We start from the raw sequence: 9,132 nt of genomic DNA on the forward strand, positions 1-9,132 counted from the left end.
CTCGACCCAGAATCCTGAATCGATGTTTTCGCAACTGTTGGAGAGTCGAAAGCGAGAGTCTCGGCCGGGTCGAACCCAACACCACCGGCCAAGGTAGTGATTGGACATCTTCGTTTTTCGGGACACCACGGGTCGGCCACCTGCCTCCATCCACCGATCCTCCTCGTTCGAGGTCGTTGCTCGATATTTCGAAGATACTCGACGGACAAGAAATCTTGTGAAAATCTTTTCTTGCGAAACAACAACAATTATTCCCCTTGGATCGTTTGAAAAATTGTGTGGAATAAATCGAATCATTTGGATCAAGATTAAATACATTTAAGTTGTCCACTTGAAAGAAGGATTCCCATTTAATTTTGATATTTTAAATAATAATAAAAGCTTGTCCTTCGTACACGACGATTACGGGATAATCGATCTTCTTCGTGGATCTCTTTTTAGACCGTTCACGGTTAAACTATCTTATAATTTATCGTAATTTATGCCTCTTCCGTATAATTAAACATTAATTGACCACTGCCCATAAATAAGTAATTTTGAAAAACGTGCACTGGGCATCATTATACCCAATTGGCCGGATTAAGACCAGTGTTCATGCCTATACTCGTAAACACACGAAGAAATAAAATGACTCGTAACACAAATATGCCACGATATAATAATTCTTTTCATTTCCAATTTTCAAACGTCAAAATTCGATTCGATTTAATTCGATTTCTTATTTATCTTTAAAGAAGATGGCCTGAATGTTTATAATAAAAAAAAAAAAAAAAAGGAAAACCTCGATGTAATATTCCAAATATATAAGTCCAATAAACATCCCTTCCCGAGGGGAGGTTGAACGGAAGAAAATAAAAAATGGCGTTCCACGTCGGAAACGAGTAATTGTGCCGGAGAGAGTGCAGAGGAAAGGCGACGTTTGAAACGGATGTACGTAACGGATGACTGTTATCGAGGGGTCAGATTAATCGTTTCATTTTCTCTCTTTCTTTCTTTCTTTCTCTCCTTTTTCAATACATTAAAATTATGTATTCGGTCTATCAAGGACTGGGCCCGACTACCGAGGGTCACGTGGTGAAACGTACAACCGCGAGGAAGGTGGCCGGCCAGGTGTTTCAACAACGTCGATTTTCTGGGTCGTCACGCCAGACGGACACCCTGGATCCCGTGCGTTTGGCACATGACTGTCGGGAACACATTTTTATACGCCTCCTATGTAGGTCACACGCGCCACGCGTGAACCTATATGATGTAAGGTTTGATTGATAAACCTCTCCCCGATGCCACGTGAAAACTATAGAATAATTCTTGATTCGTATCTCCAATGTTTCCATCGTCGAATAATAAGATCGTATCTTTAAGTATTTAAATATTCGATTAATTAATCGATTATAATCATTCTAGGAGGGAAGATATATAATTGATTCCGTTTATATATATATATATATATATGCTTTGAAGGTACAAAAAACATCCCTTTCTTCAAGGAATCAAAATTAATCCAATTAATTCAATACGTAACATATTTAAATAAGGATTATCTCCTCATCTTCCTAATATTTTCATTTGATACTCAATTGTGCTCTCCCCGTGTTACATTTATATTTATGGACAAAGTGGATCCTTGGAAAGGCAAGATGTGTTCTGTACGGAGTTTGATATCTCCGTAAAAAAGCATTTCGTTGGTGGCAGGTGTTGGCTGAGGAGACCGCTGCTCGTCCCAACCACCTGCTCGTTTTTTATTCAATGTATTCCACACATTGTGTTCACACTGTTCGACCCTGTTCGCGGCCTGCCCTCCACGTGCCCGAAAACCGGGCACGAGCTTCTTTCACCGACTCTGCCTGCCGTCTTGAAAAGTAATCCTCCAGGCAAGGAGGATCGAAAAATAACCTCTCAGGGAGAAATCTGACATAATACGATGAAATCGCAAGGTGATGATCGAATTTTTTCCTTCGATCTAACTTTTTCCATCGTTTAGAATATTCCTTTTTATCTTTCTCTTCTTCTTTTTCTATCGTTTTCCTGGGCAGATAAATCATTTGTAAAAAAAAGAATAGGATGTTACGTGAGTATATACGAATATGTTAATATCTCGAGCAATGAGCGAGGTTTTAAATACCTTAAAAGATTCGAACAAACCTGAATGAAATCTTGTATTTTATTCCAAAATTCTTCTATTCGATCAGACTTTGAAATCAGACCTTGAATAAAAGCTGTTGAACACTATATAAGATCTTCCTCTCTCGTTAAAGGGCAACAATTTCTCGAAGCAGGTGAAAGAAGATGCTTAATATTAATAAATCTTTACGAGCTTTCTCTCTCTCTCCAACTCGACAAAGGAAATATTGAGTTTGAATAAGAGTCGCCTGTTTATCGCCCATACTTTCCATAGTTGGTCTATCTCCTCAGGTGGAAAGCAAGCGAGGAATCGTGAGAGATGGGATGCAGGTGCGACCCCCTTTTCAAGGTCCTGATACCACTCGACGCTTTCCGCGCTCGCAGACTCTGCTCGATTAATAATGACGAAAGGAAGAGAAATCGTCCTTCGTCGAGTTGGAAACGGATCGGATCGATCTCTCGCATACCAGACGATCGTCATCCGACGACAAACAGGTGATCCCTGGCGCACAGATCGGTTATCTTGCAGCTTGTCGCATCATGGAATCTTTCCATCTTTCATTCTCGTTAACATTCCTCCGCTTCCTACGCTTCCTAATCGTCCAATTGAAAATTAATGAAAAATAGATATAAAACGCGAGGATTTTAAATAAATTTTAAAATATATAACTCGATAAGTATTTTGGTTAATCTTCCAAGTTTTTTCCAATGTTTTGAAAATAAAACGTTCGATTAATTTTCGGAAAGAAGGAATAAGAGTGTGAAACGTAAATAGATAATACAATTATTGGGAAAGGTTTCAAAAAGACAAAATGGATCCTCCGTAAGAATTCTTCCTTCGTTTGGTTAATGAAGACGAGAAAAGAGCAACGAATTATTATTCCTAAAAGCTTTGAACAGCTTAATTTCCTTTTCCAAGGGTGCACTCTGTGGGGGATTAAATATCCCTCTAAAACCATTCCCAATGAATTACGAAACGGCTGCTAATCCGTAATCCTTCCCCCGATCTTCTCCGTTATATCCTGATAATTGAAATATCATTAGCGTGAATTATTTTCCGTTATGTAATATCGTTACAACATATTGTAATATCCGTATTGTAACACATCAAATTAAATAATAAAGTCTTATATAATTCCTGCCGAATAAAACGTAAAGGAATGTAAACACTTCTTGTTACGCTTATTACCTCCTATTATGTAATAATTTAATAATCCCTCTCCCCTCTTGCGTAATAATATAACATTATTACACCCGAGTTCTGTAAAAATGTATAGAAATTTCGGGAAAGAGAGACTGGACGCGTGCGATTAGAAGAAAAAAATTTTCATAAAATTTTCAATCGATAAATTAAACCGTGGAGAAGAAGGAAGAAGGAACTTCCGCTTCTCCGCTGAAAGGAAACTAAACCGCGTATACGAAACGAAAACTCGTCCATCCCGAAAGAGGATTTTTTAAGTTAGTGTCAACAAAATCGTGATGAAAAATTTATCTTTCCGCGTCGATGGCCACCCCACGCCATCTAGATTGCCTTGGCGCTAGGCCTTCCACTCCTTGTGTATGCCTCCACACTTGTAACGGCCGAAGTTCAGTCTATCGAGGACCTTGACACAATTCCAGCCGGCCGGTCAGGGCGGCTAGGTGAACCTAAAACGCGGCCAAGAATGTCGCGTAAGGCCTCCACAATTAGTTAATAATTCCCGGCCGTCCTTAATTTCGCGTCAACACGAGCAGCGACGAGGTGGATTAATTAAACCCCGGCTCGATCGAAACAAAAGGCGGTAACTTCTTCTGTTTTCTAACCCCGTCCCGTTTTTCTCGACCAATTACCCTCGTCCAAAATCGTATGAAATATGTATTCGGCCGTCTTATTGGCCGATCTCCTTCGATGTCTACGTATGTTATATACGTTCTTTATTGGGCTTGATATTCGATATACGTGTGTTTCTGCGTCAAGGACGTCGTTAACCCTCATGATCGATTGGATCAGGGTTTTCTTTTTTCTTTTTTTTTATATAGTATTCGAATACGAGGGAAAATTATAATAATCCCCTTTCCTGTGAAAAGTGTTGATATTTTCGAATAATTCTATATCGAAAAAATATTTTTACGAGTTTTTCAAGTGAATGAAATTATTAAATAATTAAGTTAGTCGATTATTTGTTTGAATAAGTAATCGAAAAAGTGGTGAAGCGTGGAGCAGAGTTATTTATAAGCGTTATCCTAGAATATATTCTATCTGAGAGATCTCGCTTACAATTAGATACGGCGAAGTTTGGTCGCCTTTAGCTAGTTCATATTCTCAATTGTGAGAAGTAGAAGAATCGTGTCAAGGTTCGGCCGTGCTTGTATTAAACCGAGCGTTTAAGTTCGCGTAGGATGCAGCCTGGTAAAGACACAGGTGTCTCACAAACACAATTCAATGATAAGTAAGAGGGATTAAAAAAATTAATCGAATCAATTTATCGAAAGTCGATGTAGGAATTAAATTAATTAAGAATTTACCATCGGTGAAATAATCGCCAAGATAACGAAAACAATATTCCAAAAGATGTTCCAAAAATTAAGATTCGCAAGATTAACGATATTTAAACAAAATTTCATTTTTCATCGAAGTTAAATTTAAATTTTTGTCCAACAAAAGGGTGCATAGTTAAAACGAATCACCAATTTATATTGAATTCATAATTTATATGAATTTATAATTGCGCTATGATGCAATCTTGTGATCGAGGGTTGCTTCTTTTCTTTTTCTTTTTTTTTTTTTTTTTTTTGTTTTTGCAACGACGTATATTGTGTGTAAATCTAATAAACTTTATTTTACATCTGCTTCCTTATTCTGCATAATTTGAAGAGAACGATATTCCGATATTGGACTCGATGTATTCATCTCACCGGAAGTTAAATATTAACCTCGATTAACACCGATACTTGTATAACGCTTTGGTATGAATAATGTACGGGTGACTAAGATTTCTTCTTCCTCTTTTTTTTTTTTTTTTTTTTTTTTAATACCAATTCCCGGGTGATTTCATCGCGACGACCTCGCAAGACCCCGAACTCATTTCCCCACGTCACACTATCCTGTTATTCGTTCCGATCCGACGAACGTTAATTCTCGAATCGAAAATTTTGTAATCGCCTGCAAATTGAAATTTGAAATTTCGAAAGCGATTCAATTGAGATTCAATTTCTAAACGGAGGATCGTCAAAAAGGAATTGATTTGAACACAATATCGATCCTCCAAAGTCTTTGGAGTAGGATTCTTTCATACCATTGTGTTACATTAAACCTCGGGTCAAGAACACAAGTGTATAGTTCATAATTCAAAAGCAGCAATAACGTGTTCTGAATTTCTAATTTGTGTGTTGTGCACAAAAGATACTTATCTTATATTCCTCCTTCCAATTAAAAATTTTTAACACTCGTTTTCCAACGTTTCTTCTTTCAATTTTAATGGAGCAAGTAGTTTCGCATACACGATGTATCGTGCATTATCAAAGCTCAATTTCTTAAATTTTTCACAAACGAGTATTAAGTATTACGAATAATTATATATAATTGCAAATTTGGAAGATAAAATATTTTGCTTCGATCGAAATATTCATCAATCAATAAAAATCCAAATTTCTCTTCCCTTTAATCCTTTTCTCGTATGTATAAAAATTTCGAGGGAATCTTTAAACGAAGTTCCACGCTTATTTATCCATCATTGTTCGCATCCTCGGTACGTTCACGCGGTATATAATAATAACCTCTGACATATCCAAGTCTCTGTTACACAAGCTCGATAACAGAAGGTCAAATTTCAATGATCAAAGCAAATTCTAACTCTAAGAATGGCGAAAGCACATTGTCGATCTCCCTTTATTCCCATTGATTCGAATTGAACGCATCCATAAACATTTGTACAATAGTATACAAGCTAAAAAAAAAAAAAATAATAATAATAATAATGATAATCAAAGCTCTCTCTTCGTTTGGAATAAAATAACCCATGCCTGATCCATCGAGCGGATTTTAATTAATCAACACGTGGAATAAATTACGAGGCGGTAAACTGGAATTTAATTCTTGAAAGCGTTCGATCAGCGTTTTCACGGTTCGCATAATTCCAAGAATTTTTATATTTACGTCCATTAACTTTATTTAACGAAGTTCTCGATACTCGAGTGGAAATCGTTTTGCGATTCAATGATCCGCTACCGAGAACGCGTATGCAAATCGATAGATGTGTACCAAACAAGTTTCGAAACAATTAGTTCTACTGTGTGTGTTCCGAGAACGTTTCCAAGTTAATCGAATCCGTTAAGTGATATCGTAATTAAGGTTGAGAAATTTTGTTAGAATTTTATTAATCGCGAAATTCACCCTCTCGAGGATCATTGTTTCGATTAAATTCTCTTCTCCTTCTTCTTCTTGAAGAAAAAAAAGAATGATCGATCTTATCTCGAAAGGGGAAATAATATCGTCGAAAATCAACTTGACTTTTTCGTCAATGATTGTCAGGTATCGGAGATAATCCCATGCACGAAATGTCGAGGTTCAAAAACACCGTATCCTGGTTATCCTTCCTCGAGCTACAAGGACGTATGGGGTCAGTATGCGTGGGTTGTTGCACCGGCTAGAGCCGATCGATGCAGCTTGCAGAGTGGGGTGCACAACCCGGCTAGCAACGACCTACCACATTTCCACCCCCTTGAGAACAGCAACAGGCAGCTATTTACCGCGGGCACGGTATTATCTGCTCGTGTTTTTCTTTTCTTTTTTTCTTCTTTTCTTTCGAAATTGAATCGAATTGTACCTCGATTTTTTGAAAATTTTCATCTGCACGAGGAGGAAGAAGGAAACAAAGAATCGTTGAAAATATTTTTCGTTCGGAGAAGGAAAGGTAACGTGATGGGAGTAGATTATAGATCCAAATCTATGAAATTCAAAAAGAGAGAAAAAGGAAAAGAAAATTTAATTGATTACCAGGTAACGATCGAATGGAACGAATAATCCAATATGCTTCGTCGATTCTTGAAAAAAATTTGTAAATGAAATTTCATTCGTATCTAAAAGGAGATGCCATTCCAAGTTTATAACAATCAACATTGAAAATGTTCGATGAAAATCAATGAAAATTAATTCTTCACATTACGTTCTCTACGTTTGGACACGTTCTAATTCATAGAGTTTTCAACAATTTTTCTTAATTTCTTTTTTTTTTTTCATAATTGTCCTAATCCCTGTGGACGGTAGATATTCTATATCGTTAATTATAGCGCATTATCTGATTATCTAAATTTACAATTCAAAGCACGATATCAGTTTCAAGGATACGTCTAAAGTAATTAAACCGTTGCACAAACCATCGTTGCTAATAGAATAACAGCGAATTGCATTCCTGCAAAACGAGGACAGTGTATTATGTATACCTCGCATTGTATCAGAACACGCTATTATTATTTATTCGTCTCGTTAGAAAATTGATAATTAACGATCGATGCTTAAATAGCATAGAGTTACAGAATGGAATCTAATTTACCAAAGCTCCCTTTCAACTTCTTTCACACTTTCATCCTTAGCAGGGATCAATCTTATTACCTTTTTTAATTTCAAATTCATCCTCAATCCCTCCACTCGTATATAAAATATTTTTCACTCCGTTTCCGGGAATAATCGAGGGAAATAATGAAACATGCTTAATTTAATCTTCGGATCGACGAGTGGCTCGATCGAAATGAAGAAAAGGGGATTTCGTTATTGGTTACGGAAACGTTGAAAGGGGAATGGTCGAAGCCTTTCCCCTTTAACACGCTTTTCCTTTTAATTCCTCGTTTCCTCGCCGACAAGTGGCGTCAGTCTCGAGCGAGAAGCCACTCGACTTTTCCGTTTTGCTAAATGAATCGCACTTGAAATCGCAAAGCGACTTCGTCTTCTCGACGCAACATTTCTTTTTCTTTTCCTTTCTTTTTCTCTAGATTGAAGCACGCAGTCGAGAGTTTTGCACTTTGAAATTCATCTCCACCGTCTTTGTTTTAACTTTTCAATATTCAAATTTCGATTCTAATTTTTATCCACGAATCTTCATGCTGAAAATTTTCAATCTTTTGGAAGTATTTTCAAATTTTCAAACTTCCAGTTGTTCGTATAATAAAGAGAATCGTTGCTCGTATTCTAGAAAAGTATCGATTCGAAAGTAATATCGCAGGATATTTAAAAATTCTAGAAATTATTTCCTTCCAATTTTCCACTACATAAAATTTGATATGAATAAATTATCATTTAAAAGGCCACGAAGATTGTCTCCATTGGCATCTAAAACAACCAGGGATGGTTACACTGACGCGAAAATACTCTTAAAAATTGTCAAGATCGACGGATGAAATACCTCAACAGATATTCCCACGTCATTCGTAGGCTCGATCTTTCGATCGTATCCTTCGGAACGAAGACGCTTCCTTTGAATTACACGTTAATCGTTATTTTTAAACGGGACTGCGAAATCCTCCATTGCGATTTTGACGAGCAAAGATTAAATTATTTTCTGAAAAATAAAAATGAAAATAATTGTTATTATTATAAAGCTGATAAAATACGAATCAATGGCGAGAAATTCAAATATTCGATGGATCGAAATTCATGGAAAAATAAAAATATGGCGATCTACGAGAAATTTAAAGATGATGAAAATCAAAAATTACGAAATAAGGTAATTGATAATTGATAAAATATCATGGTTTTAAAAATAAAAATATATTTAAACAAAAAGAAAAAGGAACTTCGCAAGACATCGTAATTCGATTCAAAAATCACGCGAGCAAAGCAAACGGAGAAAGCGAGGAAGCCAAGGACGTCCCTTCGGTTTTAAAGAAGAGACTTTCCTTTTTTACAGAGAGGCGAAGGGGACGAGAAATTTCTAAAAATACGTCGCGATGTATCTTCATCAGCCTTTTCTCATCCTCCGAAACGTTGAACCCACCCTCGCAATACATTATTAAACGTTCTCCCTCCCCCCCCCCCCC

General features: G+C 36.7%; 1 long non-coding RNA gene across 1 annotated transcript in view; it reads left to right on the plus strand.

Moving 5' to 3' along the window:
• The first annotated feature begins 3,830 nt into the window (after positions 1 to 3,830).
• The window catches only part of LOC102680346, a 39,086-nt gene continuing 33,784 nt past the window's right edge, over positions 3,831 to 9,132 (plus strand). Inside the window, exon 1 of the long non-coding RNA XR_421804.2 lies at positions 3,831 to 3,902. This is a non-coding gene — a long non-coding RNA (uncharacterized LOC102680346). The remainder of the gene's footprint in view (positions 3,903 to 9,132) is intronic.

This window comes from Apis dorsata, unplaced genomic scaffold (assembly GCF_000469605.1).
Source record: "Apis dorsata unplaced genomic scaffold, Apis dorsata 1.3 scaffold_243, whole genome shotgun sequence".
Taxonomy (NCBI): Eukaryota; Metazoa; Arthropoda; class Insecta; order Hymenoptera; family Apidae; genus Apis; species Apis dorsata.